The 25,623-nt window shown below is 41.6% G+C and overlaps 1 long non-coding RNA gene across 1 annotated transcript; it reads left to right on the forward strand.

Annotated features, from left to right (window-relative positions):
• The first annotated feature begins 3,502 nt into the window (after positions 1-3,502).
• Positions 3,503-24,700, forward strand: LOC108793562. The gene is made up of 3 exons (XR_001941648.1): positions 3,503-3,514; positions 20,320-20,324; positions 24,605-24,700. It is a non-coding gene; the product is annotated as an uncharacterized LOC108793562 (long non-coding RNA).
• Positions 24,701-25,623: the final 923 nt, after the last annotated feature.

Genomic DNA, 25,623 nt, shown 5'->3' on the forward strand with positions numbered 1-25,623 from the left:
AGTATTATTGTATATGTATTTAACAAAGCAGTGTTTTATTAAACTTTTTAAACATACATTCTAAGGCTTATTCATACATTTTATGTTCCTTTATGGTTCCTTTTCAACATGTGCCTTTTAATGTTTTTAAAAATATATTAGTTGTGTTTATATATGATACATTGAATTGTCTTTTTATTTAGTGTTTAGAAATACAACTCGTCCTTATTCACAGACTGCATCCATGGGTGTGCATCTGTACCTGTATGGATGTGAAAGTTCAGGTCAGCATGTAGCCGCCATGTCCTATCATAGAGATGTACAGGCAACTGCATGCGGCTACACACAGCACTTGTCACTTGGAACGCAAGCCGGCCCGCTCCCGGCATTCAGGGGCGGGAGGGGGCGTGGCGGTGCATTGAAGTCAATGGCACCGCAGCCGTGCCGACCCCCCCCCCGCAGTGCAATCGCCCGCCCACCGCATGCAGGCACATTAGTGTCTGCGTTCCGGTCCAGTGCGATCTGCAAAAATACTGCAAGCACTATTTTTGAACCCAGGGAGCATTGTAAAATAGGTAATAATGAAACTCACGATGACAAATCAAGCAATAGAGAAAAAAGCAACTAGGTCTCTTATTAAATGATAGGCCATTAACCCTTTTATTGAATAGACTGATAAGGAGGGGAGGAAGGCAGATGAAGCAGGTGGATATTTGTTCATTTTCCCTGCTATTACATTAACTGATTTGTAAGGTAATCTAGTTGCAGTACAACAAAAGTTATTGCATGCAGGCTCTGGAAGGCAGCATTACATTAAAAAACATTTTTTTAAAGTCCCCCGCCCCCGCGCGTCGCCACGTAAACACACGACGGGTGCGCCTACGTATGAAAATGACGAACGCGCTACACATGTTGGGTATTGCCACGCACGCCGGAGTGAGAGCAATAATTCTAGGGCAGGTATTTTTGGGTATCTTTAAGTCTACCTGTGGGGACTTTTAAAGGGTTGTGTATGTACTTTTTGGGGTACTGAAGTTTGTCGCCATTTCACAAATGCACACAATTTTTAACCTGGTCATGTTGGGTATCTATTTACTCGGTTTAATTTCATCTTTTATATTTTATTTTTAAAATTGGTATTTTATTGTGATTTGGGGCAATTAAGTACATTTTACTCTAAGTTTTGGGGTTTGATAAGGAGTTGCGCTAATATCGTGCAACATAAAAATTTGCAACTGCCAACATTTTATTCTATAGGGTCTTGGTTTTCAGAAAATATATAATGTTTGGGAGTTTTAAGTAATTTTCAGGCCTAAAATGTGTACTATAACATGGGTGCAAAAAATGAAGAAACAAAAAGGCCTCAGTCATGAAGGGGTTAATTAATGAGGCTTGTGTATCACATGGCAACTGAATTTGAGACTTGTTTAGATTTTCATACCGTTGTACTTTTACTGTTTTTTTGTGTGTTTTAGTTGTACTTGTTTCGGTTTTGTGTTTGGTGTGTTTTCACATATATGACTGCAGTCAAACTGCATGTTATTTTAAATGCGCTATGGGTGTGGTAAATACACACACATATGCAAATATGTGAGCAGGTTTATTGACAATAATGAAAACATATTTCCGCTGTAGCTTGTATGCTTTAAAAAACTGAAACTAGAGCCCACTGGTGTAAGTAGAAACACAGCAACATTTCTGAAAGTCACAGCATCGTGTCAAAACATGTCTCTTCCCTCTGAAGTTATGTCATTTTACCTGGAGGAAAAATACAAAGCTGTCAAGATATCTTGTGTATATGGACTGTGCTCTTTCTAGCAATTCTCTTATGTCAGCAAACACCCCACCCTTCAACCTATCAACAGCTGAGTTAAGTGTTCAGGGATCTGACAAAGTCCACGCAAAGAGATTAGCTTTCAATGTGCAGTTTTGTCTCATATGCATCAACATACCAAGGACAGCAATGCCTCATGTTTCACTGCGTGCTATCAGCTTTAAATGTTTACACTATAAATGTATTAGTGTTGGTGTCTAAGTGTATATATTTTGGTGCTTTTTAAAATACACTTTTTAAAACTTATAGCAAACAAGTCACAAAAGAAAGTAGTAAAAGTAGAATGTGTGTGTGAATTTAGGGCCAAGCACCTGCCTGCATACATCTCTAAGGTCCCATTCCCACCATAATGCATTGCAGTAATGTAACAAATTTATAAAATTTTATAAAATATATAAAAAATATTTAAAGGACCCTGTGTACCTACATATATAGAAATGTGCGCATAGGACACGTATGTACATTAACACCGATTGTGCAACAGATATTGGGTATTGCCATTCACGCCAAAGTTACAGTTAACTCCAGCCTAATGAACTGCAGAGGTTTTTAAAAAATGGAACCGCTATTGCCGCTATTTCCTTTTGTACTTCTGTAAAAAATGTAATAAAAATCTAAATTTTTTTAAAAAAGGGAACCTATGTCAAATGTTAAGCCTTGTAGCTTCTTGGCATTTTGCGGGCACACACAATTTTGAGGCCTGACATGCTTGGTATCTATCAACTCAACACAGTCTCATCTTTTATATTTTACAAAAGAAAACGGGGATTAAATTGTGTCTGCATGCACTATAATTCATGCTGATATTTATAGATTAAATATAGGTGACTAGGTTTATACAACCTTAATTCCAATAAAGTTGGGACGCTGTGTAAAATCTCCATAAAAACAGAATGCAACGATTTGCAAATCTCATAAACCCAGATATTATTCACAATAGAATATAACAAACATATCAAATGTTTAAGCTAAGAAAATTTACTATTTTAAGAAAACTAATCAGGTAATTTTGAAATTGATGGCAGCAACACGCCTCAAAAAAGTTGGGACCGTTCCATGTTTACCACGGTGTAGCATCCCCTTTTCTTTTAACAACACTCTGTAAGTTTCTGGGAACTGAGGAGACCAGTTGCTGGAGTTTTGGGAGAGGAATGTTGGCCCATTCTTGCCTAATATCGGATTCTAACTGCTCAACAGTCCTGGGTCTTTTTTGGCAAAATTTGTCATTTCAAAATGCGCCAAATATTTACAATTGGTTATAGGTCTGGACTGCAGGCAGACCAGGTAAGCACCAAGACTCTCCGACTATGAAGCCATGCTGTTGTCATAGGTGCAGTATGCGGTTTAGCATTGTCCTGCTGAAATAAACAAGGCCTTCCCTGAAAAAGAGGTCATCTGGATGGGAGCATATGCTGTTCTAAGACCTGGATATATCTTTCAGCATTGATGGCCCCTTTCCAGATGTGCAAGCTGCCCATTCCATATGCACCCCCAAACCATCAGAGATGTAAGCTTTTAAACTGAGTGCTGATAACAAGCCCGAAGGTCCCTCTCCTCCTTAGTCCGAAGGACAAGGCGCCCATAGTTGCCAAAAAGAAAGTAAAATTTCAATTTGTCTGACCACAGAAAATGTTTTCACTTTGTGACAGACCATTTTAAATGAGCTTTGGCCCAGAGAAGATGGCGGCGTTTCTGGATCATGTTCAGATATGGCTTCTTCCTTGTATGATAGAGCTTTAACTTGTATTTTTGGTTGGCACGGCAAACTGTGTTCACAGACAGTGATTTTTGGAAGGATTTCTGCACGCATGCAGCGATGTATATCACAGAATCATGCCTTTTTTTATACAGTGCCATCTGAGGGCCGGAAGATCACGGGCATCCAATATTGCGTTTTGGCCTTGTCCCTTGCGCACAGAGATTTCTCCAGATTCTCAGAATCTTTTGATGATATTATGTACTGTAGATGATGATATATTTAAAGTCTTTGCAATTTTACGTTGAGGAACATTATTCTGAAATTGTTCGACAATTTTTAGATGCAGCTTTTCATGATTGGTGAACCTCTGCCCATCTTTATTTCTAAGACACTGTGACTCTCTAAAGGTGGCCATACACTGTACAACCATCGCAAGACATCAAGTCTTGCGATGGTTTACAGGGATTAAAAAACGTACGATCTGCCTATCTTGGACAGGCAGATCGCACTCTCGATCATCGCAAGCCCGCCCCCCCGAGGGGCGGGCTTCCGATGACCGCAATACTGAACGGGCAGTGTGCGCACACCGGCCCGTTCGGCATTTGTCTTCCGAGCACCGTTCTAACCAGCCGAGAATCGTACGATTCCCGGCTGGTTTTCGAACATGCTGGTTCGACGGAAGACATGCGACCGTACAGTAGAAACGGTCGCACGTCTCCGTTCACACTGCTCGATTCTCGTACGATCGCGGGATTTCCCGAGATTCTCGTACGAGAATCGAGCAGTGTATGGGCACCTTAAGATGTTCTTTTTATACCCAATCATGTTACTGACCTATTGCCAATTAACCTAATTAGATGCAAAATGTTCTTTCAGCTCTTCCTTGTTAGTACCTCGTACTTTGCCAGAATGTTGTTGCCCTGTTCCAACATTTTTGAGAAGTGTCGTTGCCATCAATTTCTAAATTACCTTATTTTTTCTTAAAATGCTACATTTTCTCAGTTTAAACATTAGATATGTTTTCTGATTTCTATTGTGAATAAAATCTGGGTTAATGAGATTTGCAAATCATTGCATTCTGTTTTTATGTAGATTTTACACAACGTCCCAACTTTTTTGGAATTGGGTTGTAGATTAAATAAAGAGCTGTGATATCAAAATGTTCATCTCTCATCTTATTATTTTACAGGTCCTCTGCTTTCAGAAAATATGTGAAGTTTGGGGGTTATAAGTAAACTTCAGGCCCATAGTAAGGTTTAGAGCCCATAGCAAAATGTAGAATTCATATTTCACACATATGACCTTTGTAGAGTGCAGTCTGACCTGCTGTAATGGTTGCAGCCTTTTGAACATCACCATTGCTCTTTTCACTTATTCCTTGTATGTCTTTGTGACTGCTTACATCTCTAAGTAATATTTCTAATCTGTCGACCTCCTAATCAGATGAGCCTTTATGCTGCTGTGCCAATGTATATTATTGAGGTCACTAATTTTCTTTAAAGCTGAACTCTGGGTATAAATATTTATATATACTTACAATGGTCTCTACTTGGCATTCTCTGATTGGATCAGAATAGAAGAATGTCTAGTATTCATTGATAAAGATATTAGGCATTTGCTGAATGGCCGCCGTGCTGAGCGATTCCCCCCTGTGTTCTGGCATTACAGGACCTGGAAAATTGCTGTAAAGCACTGTAGTAGCACCAGCTCCTACAGTGTTTAGCCGGATCCCCATGGCCTTTCCTGGTATAAAATATGTATTCTTACATTGGGTCAAGCTGGACCAATGTAAACATATATAACTATTTATACCTGGATTTCAGCTTTAATATATGTGACTTCCACTCCATCTCCCCATGACATATAAAGAGGTCAAAGTACATTCTTGTTTACTGGGGGCATTGTGTTTACTGTGTAATTATTTGGTGTTGACATGGTTATTTCTGTCAATCTTTGAAATTCCCTGTCCCTGATCTTTGGTTTTATATTGATGACTGTCCCTGACTTTTTTTAACTCCTTTTTGCACTTTGTTGTGCATTTTTCTTTCTTTCCAGTCATTAGAGTAGAAGAGTACGGGTAATATTGGTAATAGAATAAAAACTGTGGTGTGCAAGGTCCTGCTTTATACAGCTGACAAGTAGGTTTATTTTCATTTCTTGCTACTTTTCTTCCTGTCTGATGGCTGTCAAATTGTGCAAAGTGGATTTAACTTGAATGTTAAGGTCTTATTTAAAGGGGCTGTATAGGCCAGCGTTTCTCAAGGTATGATAAGCAAATTACATTTAACATAAGTACATTTATGAATATACCCACTAATTGTGTACAACTTTTTAAAATAAATCTCTTGTGATTTTAAAAAGCTAAAAATACCCATGACTTAGGTTCATCTAAACCATTACTAGCAACGCACCAACCCCAAAGGCTGCCTGAAAAAAGCAACTGCATCTAATAGGATGAGGATGCAGTCACTGTTCAGCTGACAATTTTCCACCCGACTCAAATTTTAAACTGTAGGAAGAGGAATCACCAGCACTCAGTAGAATATTCCAACATGTCCATTTATTATCACACAATCACAAGTTCCAACGTTTCGATACCACACAGGGTCTCTTTATGCCCTGATGAAGAGACGCTACGTGGTCTCGAAACGTTGGCTCTTGTAATTGTGTGACGTCTATGTCCTATAGATGGACATGTTGGATTATTCTACTGAGTGCTGGTGATTTCTCTTCCTACATTGTGTCTGCACGGTGCCATCCGTGTTCATCACTACAAGCACCATTGTCTACATAGCCCTTGATTGCTGCAAGGTGTGCGGAGGATTTCCCCTTCTATCACATTTTAAACTTACATTTGTCCAGACACGTGGCTTGCAGGGCCACCCATGGCTTGAATGTTGGCTGATTTGGCAGTAATTGGATGAAATTTGAATAATCTGTGAACAGCACAAAGGACCTCTGGCAGAGATTTTGCAATACCTTGGCCATTTTCACCAAGTTTCACTCCGCACAAACCATAATACTTGAAAAAAAAAACAATCTCCCTGCCGGGTCATTTGAATACAGCTGCTGAGATAATCATCACAACCATACAATATGTGTATTAACAAGCAAACCAACTGTGCACATTGATCATAACTACAGCCTAAAAAAGTTGCATAGACTAAATTAGCTTGGACTTGTTTAGTACAGGACTGCAGTCTGGGCTGTTTGGTTTTCTCTGTAGTGTCTCCAAGAACACGGTTTTCATACTCCTACCTAACCGGGCTAATGCCCTACCAGTCGTGCTATGTTTTCCAAGTTCAGAGCTCTTTTAGCCTAAACTTAGGAACCACTCTTTGCAGAGCGGCCATGATGTGGTAGTGTGGCTCTACGTATATTTGCATATTTATTCAACACAAACTTCAGCTTTTAACACAAATTGTTAACACCGATTAAACTTTGGGCGGACAAGCTGGTAAGTGTGCTGAGGAATTGTATGTATTGTGTTGTTCTATGGACTGCACTGCCCATGTGCACCTTACTTTGGCTACTTATAAACTGATCAGGGCAGTTCTCATTTGTATGCAATTTTTTGCCAGGCTTGCTGTTGGTAGCAATACCAAGTAATGGAAGCAGAGAGAGCAGAAGGAAGTCTTTTTTTGCATGCAGATGCCCACATGCCCAAATTCGCAGTGTGTGCTGCTGTCGGCACCCTTTCGGTCGGCTTCTCTCAATCTGCTGATCGAGCTGGCCGGAAAATCTTTTTACAATCAGAGCCAGCAGCGAATCAGCTGCTCTGATGGGATTTTCTGACAATGGCCAGGGGCCGCTGTCAGAATACAATGCAAACAGCAGGATTCCTCGATCGACACATTCCTAAGTGTTGAAAAAATGAGAAAAATAGAGCAGTATATGTCCAGCCTTAAACATATTATAGTTCTTGGATATGTGACCTTGGCAATTCACAAAGCATTCAATTCCGTTTCCCTGTATCAATCAGAGAACGGCAGGTGTCCTACATTCAGAATTATTTAATAAGGTGCTACAACATCTGCAAAAACCTATAGCAACAAATTCTTAGGGGTCTATTCACAAAGCTGCTGAAGGATCTAGCCGTAGCTTTGGCTGATCCTTCGGCTAGCTTTGGCCCCAGGCCGAAGGGCTGCTGTACAGGCTATTCACTATAGCCCGTACAGCTCCCGAAGTTGGCCGAGCGGCTCAGTCGAGCCGAAGGCATATGCCTCGGCTCGACTAAGCCGAGGTGAAAGCTGAAGCTGGCCGAATGGCTGGCCATTGGCCGGCCGACAGCCTGCTACTAACAGCTGGCGGAGCCAGCTGTCATCTCACATAACCAGGGACGCTGATCTGTCATTACTCTCCCGGACGCTCTGGGAGTCTCCCGCTATCAGATAGCGGCTCCCGGCCGCCCGGGAGGGAAACACTTTCTCCTGGAAAGGTTTACTCTGCTCGATCGAGCAGGGTAAACTTTCCCTGCTCTGTTGTATGTTTCTTTTTCCTTCTGACATTAGAGCCGCCTGCGCCGTCAGCCAGAAAAAAAACCCAGCATAATAATGCATAGCTACATTCCTATTGGCTATTTCACTTAGCAAAAGCCAATAGCAACCTAGCTATGGCACCCGCCCACTGCTGCTGTCAATCAGCAGAGGGGACCTGAAGTTCTCCATCAGGTCCTCTTCTAGCGATTGACAGCAGCAGAGGGCGGGTGCAACAGCCAGCTTGTTATTGGATATTGCAAATTGAAATAGCCAATAGGAATCTAGCTATGCATTCCTATGCTGACTTTTTTTTTTTTTTTATCCTGACGGCAGCAGCTGTCAGAATACTAAAATAAAGCTTGCAGATAGCAAAGAAGCTATTGCTTCCTCTGCTATCTATTTTCTATTCTGCTCGGGACCACAGAGGTGCCGAGCAAAATAGCCAAGCCGAATGCCGCTCCGAAGCCACCCGATGTACGGCTGATTTCAGCCGATATACGACTGAAATCAGCCGTACAAGCCTGAAGTGAATAGCCAAACAGTGTTCGGCTCACTTCACTTCGGGTCGGTTATGCACTCGGCTGCCTACAGCAGTTTTGTGAATAGACTTCTTAGGCTGGCCATACACTGATCTATTTTTTCGTTCAATCTGCGGGCTGAACGAAACAAATCAACCCGATTCCTCCATCAACACTCGCAGCGTGTCGATCGAGGAATCCCACTGTTTACATACAGCGGCTAGCTCATTGGCTGGCCTCTCTGATCGTTATAACATTTTCTGGCGGGTTCCATCAATCAGCTGATTGAAGGATGCCGGCCGAAAGGGTGCCGACAGCACCACACACTGTGTGAATTTCGTCCGGTTCCTCAAAAACAGGCCGAAATTCACACAGTGTATGGGCACCGTAAGTCTTTTGACTAAAATGCTATTTAGTTTTAGTCATCTGAATTGTTTTAGTCGATTAAATATCATAAGATTTAGTCTACTAAAATCTAGTGGGTTTAGTTAAAGAGTAATTTAAGAATTTCTCTAGAATTTCCAATCTCATTGTATACTCCTGGAGTAAACATCTGTTAACCTGTTATTCCTTATGGTATTAAGGTTTGAACATGCAATACAGACACAGATTTAAGTGTTGTGACATATAACATTTATTTATTTATCCTAAAATTAGATTACGCCAAGTATTGTAAAGAAATAATAATATTGTGTATTTTCAACAAAGGACCAGTAATTAGAATTGCATTGATTATAACAACTTGCATATGACATTCTTCATTCTTTCAAGTATAAGTGCAACTTTAAAATATTAAAATGAAAAACTATATTGGCTGTAATGCCATTGCACATATTACCTAATAGCTGTCTATTCAGGATGGAACTGGAAGTCCAAAGAGATTAGTTCTGATTGGATCTCTTCCCAAATCGTTTCTGCCTAAAATTTTAGTCTAGTTTTAGTTGGTTGACTAAGATGTCAGTATATTTTCGTTAAAGTTTTATTCATCATAACTTAGAGGGTTATTCACTCAGCTGCCGAAGGCAGCCGAGTGAATAACCGAGCCGAATTGAACTGAGCCGAACATAGTTTTGGCTATGCACTTCGGCTATGTACGGCTGATTCCAGCCGTACATCGGCTAAAATCAGCCGTACACCGAACTGAAGGGCCCTGAAGGCCGAAGTAAGCCGACGGATCAGCCGAACCTACGGCTGGATCCCTCGGCCCCTTTGTGAATAACCCTCTTAGTTTTTATTTAGTTTTAGTCACTGAAAAAGGGTTGTTGAGGAAAACAATAATGAAAATTATTACCGTATTTGCCGGCGTATAAGGCGACTGGGTGTATAAGACGACCCCCTAGTTTTCCACTTAAAACATAGGTTTTGGGCTATACTCGTCATATAAGACTACCCCACTTCCGTGGCAACACCATTTAAAAACATCATGGAGGATCTGCGGTAATACTGCATGTACGGTAGCTTCAGCTACATACATGAGCCAATCACGGCGAGCAATGTATTCTATTAATGAATACAAAGCCTGCTTGGATTGGCAGAGGTTGTGTACATCGCTCGCCGTGATTGGCTCAGCGCGGTATACTGTATGTAGCCGAAGCTACCGTACATACAGTATTACCGCACATCCAGCGGGCTGACAGATTAGGGATGTTCGTTTTGGGCCAGCTTGGCCCAAACTAACTAAAGGTATACATTGTATACCCCGCGTATAAGACGACCCCCTGATTTTCGGGGGATGTTTTTAAGTATAAAAAGTAGTCTTATACGCCAGCAAATACAGTAGTCAACGAAATGAACACTGGTTCTGAGCAGACAAAGGATCCATGGATCGCTGGGTGAGCTGAACTGCAACTGCCACATGCTTTATTGCAATAAATTGCATTTTATTGAGTTGAGAACTGCAGTTATAGTAACACTCTATAACAGAACTTCCAATTTTACAGATGTGTTACAGTTCTAGATCTATTTGTGTCTCTAGTGCACATTTTTACACATTAAAACACAGAATTATTAATAAAACTAAGAACTTCATCTATATTTATATTGTCTAATGGTATTACTGTTTATATCTTTAACTAGAACCTGATAACAGCTTTGGCTCAGTTTCTGGAGCTGATAGGGCTGCTCATATGTACTGTAATGAATCCAGCCCAGAAATCCAGAAAAATCCAGGCTTCACACATTTCAACTGCAGTGCGGTAACATGCATGCAACTATTAGTTAGTGCTTTGCTGTACCATCCATCTTGAACATGGTACCCTGCATTGCCAAAAATAGGATTTATTTACACAACATAAAAGCCTTGGAGTCTATTAAGGGACACAGCAAACCTTAAACCGTCAGGTTATAATGCCGTCTACAGGAAAAATGAACACTGCCAACGACAAAAATTGTTGGCTAGCGCAGGATATCCCAGCCCACTATTAGAATGCCTCAGTTTTGAAGCAAAGCAAGTCACGTCAAAACATGGCCCATGATATTGTAGACAACCAAAAACAGGTCCAGACTCTGCAGGAATGAAAAAAAGAGTCATCCCATGGAAAAAAGTCATATTTTAGTCTAAATGTACAAAATAAATCATTAAGGCTGCAGCACCAAAGCAAGGGCCTGGAAAACAGCTCAAGAATAACCAGTTCACTGGCTGTAGCTGTAAACGTCTGCACTTCTCATGAACGGCGCCTATAAAGGAAAGTGATAGTCAATTTACCTAATATACTGTAGGAAGTTGCACACAATATTTAGTGAATACAGAAAGCTGTCAAGGACTGAAACCATGCAACAGGAGATGGTCAGAGACTGCACACATGTAATAAGAGGTTGTTGGAGATTAGGGGCATGCTTCGGAAGACATTCATAGTCTGGAGACATATTACATGTTATTACTGCTATTACAATGCTCTTTACAAGTCAATGCTACCATATTGGTACTCCCTAAAGACTATTCAAATTATTTGTGCTGCATATGATATTATCCTGATTCATTAACTACCTCCCGGCCGGCGTGTATACACGGCCAGCCGGGAGCTTCTTGGATGTAACTGGGCATGTATACACGTCCTGTTACATCCGCCCGCTCGGGCGCGCGGCGCACAAGCGGGAAATGCCGTTATTTGAAAACAGGCAGCGATGCCTGTTAATATACAAGCGATACGTCGGCTATAGAGCCGGCGGATCGCTTGTATGAGGTCCGGTGACGTGCGCCCCCTTCGCGGCTCCCCCCATCCCCCCGTCAAGCTGGTCCCGGGCAGCGGTGTGAGCCCGGGACCAGCATACTGCCTCTGTCACAGGGGTTAAGAGGGAGGTCGGTTCACGATCTCCCTCCGGTCCCCTCTCCGCTGTCAGAATGCGGAAGTGGTGTATATTACATCACTTCCGCATTCTTGTGTCACTCTCCAGCTTCAGATGCTTGAGAGAAGCTGATGAAGCAGATCTCTGCTTCATCAGCTTCTTCAGGGGGGTCCTAGGTGACATTAGGGGTCTTGGAGACCCCTGATGTCTCCATAAAGAGGACCTGTCACCTATTTTGCTATCACATAGAGGGGTTTCTCAGCCCCCTCTGTGATAGCAATAAAGTTAAGTGAAAAAAAAATAGGAAAAACATTTAAAGTTTCCCCCCAAATTTTTTTTAAAGTCCCCACCCCTACATACACACGCATGTAAACATGCGTCAGGTGCGCATACCTGCGAAAATGACGATTGCGCCCATTACGCCGCACATGTTACATATCGCCGCGAACATCGGAAAGAGAGCAATAGTTCTAGGGCCATCAATCACTGATAACACTAAACTGATGAGCTGTAAAAGCTTTTAAAGCTTCGTCTATGGCCAATTTTGGGTATGCTATTTTATTGCGATTTAGCGAGTGCGCGCAATTTTTAAGCTTGACATGTTTGGTGTCTATTTACCCGACGTGACCCCCGTAATATTAGTTATTTTATAACATAATGTAAAAAAAAATGGCCTGGCCAGGAAGGGGATCTAAACACCTGGTCTTCAAGCGGTTAATACGAGTAAGATCCATTCTAAAATATCAGGAGAAAAAAAAAACATAGAAGAAAAAAGGATGGAGAGGAGAAAAAGTAAGACAGCATAAAAAAACAAATAAAAGATGAACCAAGCCATTAACTACTACAAGCCACTCCGAAGAATATTTTCCCTTCACTGGTTGGAGTAAGCACCAAAACAAACAACTGTCTGCAGGGGCTGCACAGTAAGTGCCAGAGGGCCAAGGATGGGCACCAGGGGTGTAGGTAATGGCTAAAACCTCAATTGATTTCTGCTCCTTTTCTGTTGTGTCTTCAGAAAAGAAAGTCAAGAGAAATGTCCCCCAATAGGTCTTTTGGAGGGTGCACTGCCTGCAGCTATGCCAAATAAAAACTGAAAGTATACAAAGAGAGCACTGGCATAGCGTAGTAGTTGCATTTATTAAGAAATGAGGGACCGTAATATCCAGGGATACCAGTATCCCTAAGAATGAGATGATGCGTGGACCTATATGGGTTGGACTTGATGGACGTATGTCTTTATTCAACCCCAAATACTATGTAACTATGTAAATATCAAATAAAAACAATGAAGAATTAGAAATAAGTACTATTTTATCATAATATTATACATATTCCAGTTTGCTTCCGGTTTTATGTTTGATAATAATTCAATCAATTCCTCACTAATATTCACACTCTAATACATATACAGTAACCTCTCTGTTTATATTTTGTATGCAATGGGGGAAATTTATCAAAACTGACAAAGCAGACAAATTCTGGAGCAGTTGCCCATCGCAACCAATCAGCTTCTCTCTTCAGTTTGTTCAGTTAAGATTTGTTCAGTTAAAATGAAACAGAGAAGCTGATTGGTTGCCATGCACAGCTGCTCCAGATTTTGTCTGCTCCAGTTTTGATAAATCCACCTTAATGCATGTACAAAAACAAATGATGTGTGCATTCTTATACTTACATATTGTAAATTCTAATAGTATTACCCTAACCGTCTAGTTCCAATACAGCGTAATCACTATTACCAGATTGATCCATTCATAGAATATATTTTATATCAATATTATTCATTTTTTAAATAATTGATTTTATAGAAGTGTTTTTAAATGTTTATATCACAGCCGCTTATATTCTAGCTGGTAAGCATATATGATTTAGAACCCGTTTATGTATTAACTTCATAGTATTAATTCAAATGAGATGCGCATAAATAGCCACAGATCCCAACTGTTAGCAGGCTGATGAAGGGGATGAGGAAGAAACAGACAGACAGGTGCCGCCTCCTTCTTGGTAATGTGTTCAAGTCTCTCCATCGCTGGCTCCACTCCAGCTATGGGACACCCCAGCCAGTTCATAAGTTTTCATTCATACCGAGCGCTTTTCCTGTCCCCCTCCCCATGCTCACATCTGAGCATTTTGTCGCTTATACCAAAACGTCCGTTGCTTGAAGAAAGTACATGAGCTTCTTTTTGGCAGATTCTGCCCTTCTTGACTAGACTTGACATAGAACTTTAATGGAAATTCTCAAAAATGTACATTTGCTGCATTTCAGCACATTTTTACGTGCGTTTGTCCATTCATAGCAATGTGCCACAATTTGCTTACAAAAACATGCCACTTTATGTACACGCTTACAAATGTGCATAAAATTAGCAAAAACCTGCCACACAAAACACGCTGAAAACATGCAAAATTTGATGTTGCTCAGGTGTGAATGAGGGCTAAGAGACAGGATCTGTAGCATGCCCAACAAAGATCCATGCTTGTAAGTGCAACTGTTTTTATTTGATATTTCTTAATAAATGGAGCTACTACACTAAGCCAGTGCTCACTTTTGTGAGCCAGTGTATACTTTTGTTTTTTAGTTGCTGAGAGCGCCCCTCTTGAGCTTTTGAGAAAAGCTGCAAGGCTCATCGGTAGTTGTTCCAGACTGTGGCTAGCTAATCATTATATCATCATTTCTTTTAACATTGTTCTCACTATTCTGATTTTGTATCATTCTTTTTAGCTCATTCAGAGCGGGCTTTCAGTATCACATACTGTAGTAGCCATCTATTTACATAGCTACCTTTAAAACACTGACACATAAAGCAAGTAAAAGAAAATGACCAGCACTCCAATCATGTATTCATTACAATTTACACACAATTAAAGTCAACCATTAACGTTTCAAGGACACAGATGTCCCCTTTCTCAAAATGTCACAAACATAGATATGTGCACAGGGCACAATATAGCTATCTAGATGACAGTAATTCAGCTCACCTGAGGCACCCTATAAAAATCCAGGGAACTAAGCCCATTAGCTGTGCAGCTTCCTATAAGGTGCCCATACACTGCACGATTATCGTACGATAATCGTATGCGATCGGGTTTTCGTACGATAATCGAGCAGTGTGAACGGAGACGTGCGACCGTTTCTACTGTACGGTCGCACGTCTTCTGTCGAACCAGCATGTTCGAAAACCAGCCGGGAATCGTACGATTCTCGGCTGGTTAGAACGGTGCTCGGAAGATAAATGCTGAACGGGCCGGTGTGCGCACGCGCACACTGCCCGTTCAGCATTGCGTTCATCGGAAGCCCGCCCCCTCAGGGGGGCGGGCTTGCGATGATCGAGAGTGCGATCTGCCTGTCCAAGATAGGCAGATCGTACGTTTTTTTAATCCCTTTACAACCATCGCAAGACTAAAGTCTTGCGATGGTTGTAGAGTGTATGGCCACTTTTACACTTAAACACCTCTGAGAACCTCAAAGGATTTAACTGCTTTATCATGGAGCCCCTTACCAGTTGCTTTGTTTATGCTCATTCTTTGCATTTGTTCAAACCCTGAATAAAAAGCTACACAAACAGAGCTTAGGTGTAACACATTTCTCGAACAAGGTTATTCTATATCATATACTTGACAAAGCTGAGTGGATTTTTTTCCCCCCTAACAACACATTGCCCTTTTAGGGTTTTTTCTTTCTACCTACTGTATTTCTAGTCTTCTTGCCCATCCGTCTGATCTCTTTCCCTGCTCATTTTCAATCTTCTCATTTTTAATCCTGCTCACTAGCACCCTATCTGAGGAGTTTCGGTCTTCCTTGCTGCCCTGGCAACTGTTATAGCCATGGTTGAGCTTGGCTCCCACTGGCCAACAGAAGGAGCTAGATAATGACTAGATACCACAGTACAGTGCACTTCTGGTTTTTGGAAGGCAAGGGCATGTGCAGCTGGCAAAATTCTGGTTTCCAGAAGGCACACCATGATCCTAATTGATGCTGCTCTCCATCCAGGCTGTGGGGCTCCATGATGAAGAAGGTAAACCCTCTAAAGTTCCCAAAGTTTTTTTAAGTGTATCAGAATCCGCAAGGCTGATGGGCTTAGGACTCTGGATTTTCATAGGGAGCCTCAGGTGACCGAGTTATTTTCATCCATCCTCTTATGTTTACACGTAGTGTGTTGCTGTTCACACATCTGTTTGCCAGCTTGAGAAAGGGTGGTGTTTCAACTATTAGCATTACGCAAATAATAAAACAAAATGGCTAACAGCAAGTAAAAAGTCACCAGTATGATGCATCAGACAAGGTCAGTAAATCTAATGTTAGAATAAGCAGCAGATTATTTATAATACAGTGCCTAAAAGATAAGTATTTATAATACAGTGCCTAAAAGATAAGTAGAAAATGTATCCAAAAGAAACAATTTGCATTTGTCCTACCTGGCTTAGAACTGAGATGTCAGTAGAGATGCACATAGGACGCTGCCAAGATTAAAGCATAACCCAGTTTACCCATTAGGAAAGTTATACAGGTGATATGACAGTCATACAAGCAGTTGTTCTATTGGACGTTCTTTTTTACTCTACCGCTTGCATTCCTACTCATATTTTTCTCTTTCTGGACAAGTATCGTGCCAAGAGGATAATAAAAATCTATGATTAGTGCACACAATGAAAACTGGAGACTCGCTGAGTCACTGACCTGGAAGATAAGAAATGTTCATTGTACGGCACGGCAGGAATTTGACATGAGTGCAGTAAACATGTTGAAGATACAGTTTTCTTTCTCTTGGATCTTGTTCAGTCACTGTTTTCAGCAGCTACCAAGGCACAGTGCTAGGCAACTGAAAGCTCCTAGAACTCATTTTTAACTGGAACAAAGTAAAGCTACATTCACATCTCAACATTCTTCCTGTGGTGCAGTGCAGTGCGTTTTAGATGCATTTTTCTAAAACCAGCACAAAGATTTAGCAAGCGGGATTTTTTAAGAAACTGCGCTAAAATATATATTTTCAGGTGGTGCAGTGTTGCATCTTCATGCCATACCAGTCATAGTCAACCTTTTTTATTCACGGCACCCTTTAAAAGTATGCAAAATCTTGAGGTACCCCTGTCTAAAATGTCATATAGATTTTAAGGAGGTTCCCATGCAAAAACACCCCCAAAAAGTGGGTTTTCCCCTTCACATCGAAGTGCCCCCTTCAAATCAAGAGTCCCCCCTTTACATTAGAGGCGCACTTTCATATCAGAGTTCCCCCCTTTTCACATCAGTCTTCATTCCCCCCTTCATCTAACCGTCCCACTGCCACAAACTTTTGAGGTACCCCTGAGGAGGCCAGGAGGCACACCATTGTGCCATCTAACCCTGGTTAAGAAAGGCTGATCTAAAAGGTGTGTTTTGCTGGAAACCACGCAACAGATGCAACAAACAGAATGTCTTTTTAAGGCTGGGTTCACACCTAGGTGACAGGGTCATTGCGCTTTTCTGCGTATGTTTTTGTTGCACGTTTTTATGCACTTTTTTACGTGCGTTTTAACCGCATAAATCAGATCGCGTGTTTTTGTGAGCAGATTGTAGCTACCGTAATTGACATGAATGAGCAAATGTGTGTAGCACGTGCACGAACACACAGCAAATGGGGTCTATGGGGCCAAAACGAGCTGTAATATGCCCCAAAAAAAGCTCATTTACTTTTTCCAGCGACAGGCGTTTTTCTTATTGTAAAAAAACCTCAAATGTGAACAGGACCATAGACATGAATGGGATTTTGTTTTTGGGCATATTTTTTAGCGGTTTTTTTAAGGGCAGAAAAAGTGCTACAAAATCCACAAGTCAAGTCAAATTCCTTGGCCATCTGGAGCAGATTTTATTGCTCCTCATTCCTATATTACTAAGATTAGTAAGATGCATTTTGATTGCAACAGTGCCAAGTACTGCTCATCTTTCACATGAACCTAAAGACCGAGCCTACTTTGCATCCTACTTTGTGACTTTAAGAAGCAATAAGGAGCTCATGACCTAAACCACACTCAGATCTGGTCATTTGGTAACATCCATGTTGAGGGTCACCCCAGACTGTTGGAAGATCTCTGTGGGCATGTAATGCACTTTATTTTGCACTCCAAGACCTAATTTGTCTGTTATTTCAACATTTGTTATTCACTGTAGACATTAATTCTCAATTTGTCTATGAGAAAGGCGACATCATTTGTATAGTTACATCCCAAAGTTGCTGTACCTATAAAACCGATCACCCGCCACACCCAACACCACAGCACGCAATATGAATATAAATTCAATTCAAGGTTTAATAGTTGCTGAGTGATGATGATAATAAATGGTAACTGATGACTGATCATAATGAATAATAAACATTGTACATGAATACAGTATTTGAAAGATTAGCATCTCTGATATTCCTGCTAGACGATCACATTATAAATAACTATAACATGTTTAGGGTGGAGATTTGCTAGCTGAGATATATACCAGCAGCAAATATTTCTAAACCTCACCACACACACACACACACACACACACACACATTACAATCTGATTGTACAATCTCCTTCAGATCTACCAACAAGTATGTGGCACAGGACCTTGCCTGATTAGATAGATTAGGTATGTCTTCAAATTACATAGTTCTGTTAGATCTAATTCAATTGTACAGTGATTGCATGGTCAGATTGTAATGTGTATGGTGAGCCTAACTATTTTTATATAAAGATCTGTTGCTGGCTGAAAAGGTGCATCTATAGTTATTACACAGTCTGAGCAATTACAAATCACTGTGACATGGTCATTGGTAGGGGCACTGGATAACATGCGCAGCTACTGACCTAGCAATTTAGCCAGCTTTAAGTATTACCTGACCTGTACGCTGAGCATTGTTCTCTGCAGGGTTTAGGGAGGTAAGTGTATCCTGTAAATCGGGGGTGCACAAATTACTATGGCATTCACGAGCCACTCTGTCTAATTCAGGAGCCAACAGGATTTTTTGGGGAGCCAATGCCATTGACAACTATGAGAGAAAACATCAAATGTTTGGTGCCACTTGTCATTTGTAGGGATCATTCAATACCAACCCTACTGTAAATTATACTTACCTTTCTTTTGTCCTTTGCTGGATACATAAGAGTGAAATCTCTGTTCCCTCCACAATTCAGTCACTGTCAGCACACTTCTGATCACAGCTCTCTGCTCTGCATAAAGCTGGCCACACACCTTACAATTTATCTGGAGGATTTTCTGTGGACAGATGGAAAAGGTGCAACAGATTCCTCCATCTACACTTAACTGTGTGTATGGAGTAATCTCCACCTGGGCCAATCTGTTGCACTTTTTCCATCTGACCACAGAAAATCTGCAGATAATTGTAAGGTGTATGGGCACCTTTATATGGGAAAAATTATCCCCAGCGTGATTTTTGGGAACGGCTACTTCAGTTAAAAAACAGCGTTGTAACTGGTAAATTGCGGGGCGAGTGAAGATTTTTCTGCAGCATTCCAAAGAAGGATACAGAGAGAAAAAGAACACTTCCCTCTTCAAAAGCAGAAAAGCTTTGTGGGGTTCTCCTTTAATCTTGCCAAACAGCAGTTATGAGGCAGATAAGATATTCACCATAGGATCACTATTACATACTCTGCTGCTTAAGGTGCCCATACACTGTACGATCGTACGAGAATCGCGGGAAATCCCGCGATCGTAAGATAATCGCAAAGTGTATGGAAGGTGTGCAACCGTTTCCACTGTGCGGTCGCACGTCTTCCGTCGAACAAGCAGGCTTGAAAACCCGCCGAGAATCGTACGATTCTCGGCGGGTTAGGGGCCTGCTTTTTCGACAACGGACGAACGGGCCGGTGTGCGCACGCGCACACAGCCCGTTTGCAGTCATCGGAAGCCCGCCCCTCATTGCAGTCATCACAAGCCCGCCCCTCGGGGGGGGCGGGCTTGCGATGATCGCAAGTACAATCTGCCTGTCCAAGATGGGCAGATCGTACGAGCTTTTAATTAGCTTACAACCCTCGCAAGACAAAAGTCTTGCGAGGGTTGTAAGGTGTATGGGCACCTTTAGAAGAAGCCATACACCAGTACCAGACTTCTTGATTGTGTGTGAAAATCTATCTCAGATCTCTGCAAACCTGTCACAGATGTCTGCTCAGGATTGCAGGTACAAAGGTCACAAATACACACAAAACCTGCCAATAATTCTTCCATGAATGAGAGGCCGCTGGATTGGCAATAGAAATGCACCTGGTTTTGTTAGTAGCTTTGAAAAAAAGATTTACTTCTTTTCCTATGCAAAAGCAAAAAAAATAATTTTAGAGGAGGAGGCAGGCATGTGACATCATCTCTCCTCCAATCACAGAATGTCTTGTATTCTGCAAGACATTTTCTGAATGGAGAATAGTGAGAAGGGGGCGGGTGTCGCGACTGTGCCCGGAATCTGGGTGTTGTGTGCAGGGGGAGGCATGCAGCAAGATGAGATTTTTATACTTTAGTGCCGTCCTCCGCACATAACTCATTTTAATGATAATTTACACACCCAGTGCATGTGTAAACTGTCATTTTGCCTGGAGTGTGTAAATTGAAGCAAGGCAAGCTTGTGGCTTGTCATTTATCCCCTGTCCACACCTGGTTCTGACCATTGCTTTCTGGATTGACAGCCCTACGTTTGTGGTTGAAACCCTTCCACTGTGAGCTGCAGTGTCTGGGTGGGGTGCATGTGAGACACACATGGAGGATTTACCTCTGTCAAGGAAGGTGAGAAACGTTTTTTTATTTATTTTGTAAGGCTTGTGCATCATAAAGTAACTGAAGTTGGTAGATGTTTAGACTGGCATGAAAAAGCTATCAGTTGAACTTTAGTCTATAAAGTAACTCCTAACAGGCATACACAATAGTTGCCCGTCAGCATGCACCTATGCCTTGCCCACCCCAAAGCACATTTCTAAATTCTATAAGTGAATAGTGATAAGCTTTTGCATCTAATTCCAAAAATACATTTTCATTTCTCTTCCCAATTGTATCTTTGTTACAGCAATACTCCAGCCATTATTTTTTAAATTAGGGATGTACCGATAACATTGTTTCTAGACCAAGTACCAATAGTTGTCCTCACAGATACCAGTTACCGATACCTTTTCTTTAGTGTCCTGTGACAGTTTTTCTAAAACAGTACATACTAATGATTTCAGGACAGTGGTGGAGGGCCAGAGCCAGGTCCCAGCTGCAACCCTGGTAGTTCTCGGGCAAATGCCAAGTATCGGCACTGGTATCTGTGCATCCCTACTAGCACCATGTCTTTATAGTGTAGAGACCCACATAGGCAGAGTAAGAACATGCAAAGTCTATGAAGATATAATCTAAACCTGGATCTCAGTGCTGTAAGGCAGAAGAGCTAACCATTGTGCTGTCTAAAACATTTCCATACATTTCAGATATGAAGTATTGATCCTGCTTGTACTTTCTCATCAGGTAAGGTATTCTGCAGTTAATCTGGAAAAGCATGGCTCCTGACATGTCCTGGCATTTGTCTTTCAAGCTGTCTTCATTACTACATAGTCACTGAGCTGGAATAATCATGTACATATTGGTGTTCAGGCACCTTGTATGCTTGTTACAGGCTTTGTTAAAGCTGAACTCTGGGCATATATGAAAGACACACATGAATGCAGGTCATTATTATAGTACATCATCAATAGTATTTTTTTTTTATACAAGCAGTGTAAGTACTTGAATTTGGTCTGGAATCAGCCTCTTTCAATCCTTGTACTGCAGGGCTAGAGTGTGAGAGGAAGAAACAGTACAAGGAACCAATCAGGTCATTGGATTACAATAAGCATGCTGATACAAAGTGAAAGCAAAGTGACAGAAAGATGAGCTCTTCATTGAGCTGCTTCTCTATTCAATGTCCAGAATGAACAGGTTAAGAAGAAGTGGGTTGAATGATGCTGCTCATCAGAATGAGGACATCCAACGACAGAAAAAAGTACTGCGGGGGAAAACTCTACCGAAGGTGAATATTGTAGCAAAAAAGTGGGTTTTGTTATTTTATCTTTTATTGGGCTGCTTATTATTATTTTGATCTTTGTGGCTGGAGTTCTGCTTTACCTAATAAAGGATAAGGGTGAAAGCTCAGTAGAATGCTTAAAAAACAGTAATTGTAAATCCCATATTTATGACAGTCTCCTTTTAAAGTAGCTTCATGATGGTGCATGTCACTGCTTACATTGACTCAATGCAAGAGACAACAAAGGTCAGTAGTACTGGTAAGTGGTAACTGACCTTCTGTAGTTACAGAGCTGTGGAAACATACAGAGGGACATTGATCAAAAATGGAGCAAACAGAATCTAGAGCAGCTATGCATGAAAACCAATCAGCTTCTCTCTTTCATTTTCAAAGGTAAACGTAACAAACTGAAGAGAGAAGCTGATTGGTTACTATGCATAACTGCTCCAGATAATGTCTGCTCCTCATAGTAATCATCAGCTGAACAAATGAGCTGTAATTTTGTTTTGATCCTAACAAGCCATCCTGTTTTCACTATACAATATTGTTCATGGACAAGTAAACATATTCTTGTGCTTTCATGTGACCATGCCCCTACTGCAGAAAGGCTGGGGAGGAAGAAAAGTGACAGTGTTTGGTAAAATGATTAATCATTTGTGTCACATCTTTAGAAAAGAGAGCATGAACCACAAATTACAGCACTAATTTGTAAACTGCAGCGTATGGACGACTGTAATAACCATTTTTATGACGTTATTGCAGTGTCACACCCAGGTTTTCAGCATGTAAAATCATTAGCTAAAAACAGACTTGTTTGTTTCACTAATGGAAAATGTACCAAGTTGAAGAAACAACCTCATTGAGATAACACAGGTTACCAGTGTAACACGCGGTCACTGCAATGCGGGTTCCATTCTGTGCTGACTGTTCAGATATAATATCCAGCATGTAGATGACAGCCAGCTTTATTAGTTAAAGGAGAACTATGAGGTGGGTGCTTTTCACTCAGCCTCATAATCTGAGCCGACCTGTGACAATGAAACTGTCACAGGTCGGCTCAGTAGATCGGGAAGTGAGCGAACACATACACTTCTCGATCCCGTCACTGCAGAGAGCCGTGACAGGGGAGTGACTGGATTCCCCCCTACGATCCTCCAGCGCTGACTGGCGGAATGGACGGGGGAGGGGCGGGTACAGCTGGCTCTGCCTCTAGACAGGCAGAGCCAGCTGTCACTCACGCAGCTGGGCGTATCCCGGCATAATTGTCGGGATCCGTTTCAGCTGCGGCGTCTCAGTATACCGCGAGCTGCAGCTAGCGGTATACTGAGCTTTGGGTAACGGGAGGACGCTAGTTTGTGTCCTCCCATTACCCTTCAGAGAACTATGGGGAAAAGCCCTAACCCCATAGTTGTCCTTTAATGTAGACAGTAGCCTTAAAAGTACAGGCACTAAACGTAATTAGATGACAGATGACATTAAACCGAACGTCTACTATAACAGAAATAAATACATTTGGGAGGAGCCCTTATTTAAAAAAGGCCGGGCACTTTAAAAATATCCTCACTTGACAACCAGTTTGATGCAAGTTTTTCATGGAAACCCGTAACACCAGTAACAAACCTAGGCAATCGAGACTGAACATATGATAAAAAAAATGTGTGCCATAACTATCAGTAGATGCAGAGCTACAGACAGCCAAAATGATAAGCAAACGTCCCTATTATTTAGATGTCATTTACCAAATAGGGAGTCTTGTGAAGGGCATGGTAAAGCAACAGAAAAGATAGATATTTGCATGGCATACCAGCTGTGTACATGTATTGATCTACAATTTGGTTTCACATGTGGTTTCCACTGAGGGTTAGTTCACACCATATGCAGTGCGTTCCGGTCCGATTCTGGCCGGAACACACTGCCTCGCATTGTGGTCGGCTCACTTTTTTGCCGGGCTGGAGACGAATGCACTGTATATGGTGTGAACTAACCCTTAAGGTAGCCCATCATAGGTTTACATTAGGTTTTCCTACTATACATGGTTAGGCAAACATCTTTCAGCCACTGACACTTATATGAGATCCTAATCCATATTCGACATATATTGCCAAACATGGATAAACACTGAGATGAGAGCCAAACTCATTATTCTAGTACTTTTGTGAGTGAAAACAGAAGCATACCAAATCTCAGCCTGCTGGGTTTGCAGCTAACAGGCTAAATAATAATTCTGTTCGAAGCTCATTAAGGGCTTTGTAACAGCTCGTTAAATCTGCTACATCTTGCTGAATCTTCACGTAGTGCTTTGGGCCCTAATTTTTTTCCCCAAAAGATGAGTATCCACCTCAACAGATGTGAGGCAGAGGACTAGAGAGGCTAAGCAGTTGTTTAATGGGAGCCCATTAGGGCAATATGACAGCTGACTTGGTGTACATTTTCCTCTGGCTACACTACATAGTGAGGCACATACTTGTTCCAGCTCAGAGACTTATGGGTAGATAAGCCAGGGTAAGTATGGTAGGAATGGAGAATGAACCCAGCCCACATATTCTCTCCTCACAGGTTTCTTTTAAAGAACAAAATAACAAAGGCACCTTTAGAAATGTTAAATAATGACAATCTACAAACACACACTTCTAGATAATTGCCGGCTTTGTATTCTTTGCATACCTTACTTTTCTTTTCCTCCCCAGTCTTATGACAGTGGCCATTTTAACGAAGGGCAGGATATTAGATCTCTCTTTACTCCCTAGAACTCGGACACATGTGACTAGGACATCATCTGAGGGGAGGAAAATGCCTTTCCCTGCGATCTCATGAGACTACAGATGAGATTTCCCAGCAATGCTCTGCTGATGTAACCTTCCCAGAATGCAATGCTTGGGCACATAACATAATTTGTGTCAAAGAGAACCAGAAAGTAGAAAAACCAGAAATTGTAAGTATAATGTAAACATGTTTGTTTAGCTGATGAATGGAAGATGATTTCATATCAGCATGCAGAGCTGTACTGTATGCTGGTGTGATTTTTAATCAAAGGGGTAAAGGTTCACTTCAAAGCTTATAACAGGGAGTAGGTTTGCAGCTGCAAAAAAAACCAAATTGACTGCAAAATGGCCTTTTAAGTTCCCATGCACACGGCTACATGCTGCAAGAACATTAAAGAACATCTCTGGGCAGTTAAAACATGAACCCTTGGTAAACGCCGCTAGGGCGTTGATCCAGAGACATTGGAACTCTCAGGTGATTCCAACCCTGGGGTAATGGACCGCGGAAATGTGCCGTCTAATGAGATCTGAGGAGCTGATTGCCGAGTGGCTGGACAGGTCTGAGTCATTCCAGTCCAGATGGAGGCCATGGCTAATGTTTATGGATGAGTTTAGGACAATGACATAAATGCATGATCTGCTCTACTTGACCACGTAATCATCCTCTACCCCCCCCCCCCCCATGTCCACTTGTCTTGTCGTGTTGTGAGTCAATTGTTATGTTGTTTTTGCAAGGCGCTTTCGCAGGATTTCTTGTTTCTAACCTGATGCTGAAGACCCAGTTCCTCACCCGACTCAACAGCGTTGACCCCGCTCGGGGGGGGCTTTAGCAGTCTGAGACCCTCATGGCAGGGACAAGACTTTGGGCGGAGGCACGGCTCGAATCTGGGCACAATGTCATATACATTGCTGATATGGTTGTTATTATTTACAGCTATGCTATTATTCTCAAGGATGCTCACCTGACGCTGCCTTTGTATGTTGTTTTAATTTTCTGTCTGTGAAAAACTCAATAAAAAATATTTATGTTAAAAAAAATGAACCCTTGTAGTGGGGCTACCTCCACACTGCAAGGGTTA

Source organism: Nanorana parkeri, unplaced genomic scaffold (genome assembly GCF_000935625.1).
Source record: "Nanorana parkeri isolate BGI_ZX_2015 unplaced genomic scaffold, ASM93562v1 scaffold758, whole genome shotgun sequence".
In the NCBI taxonomy this organism is placed as follows: Eukaryota; Metazoa; Chordata; class Amphibia; order Anura; family Dicroglossidae; genus Nanorana; species Nanorana parkeri.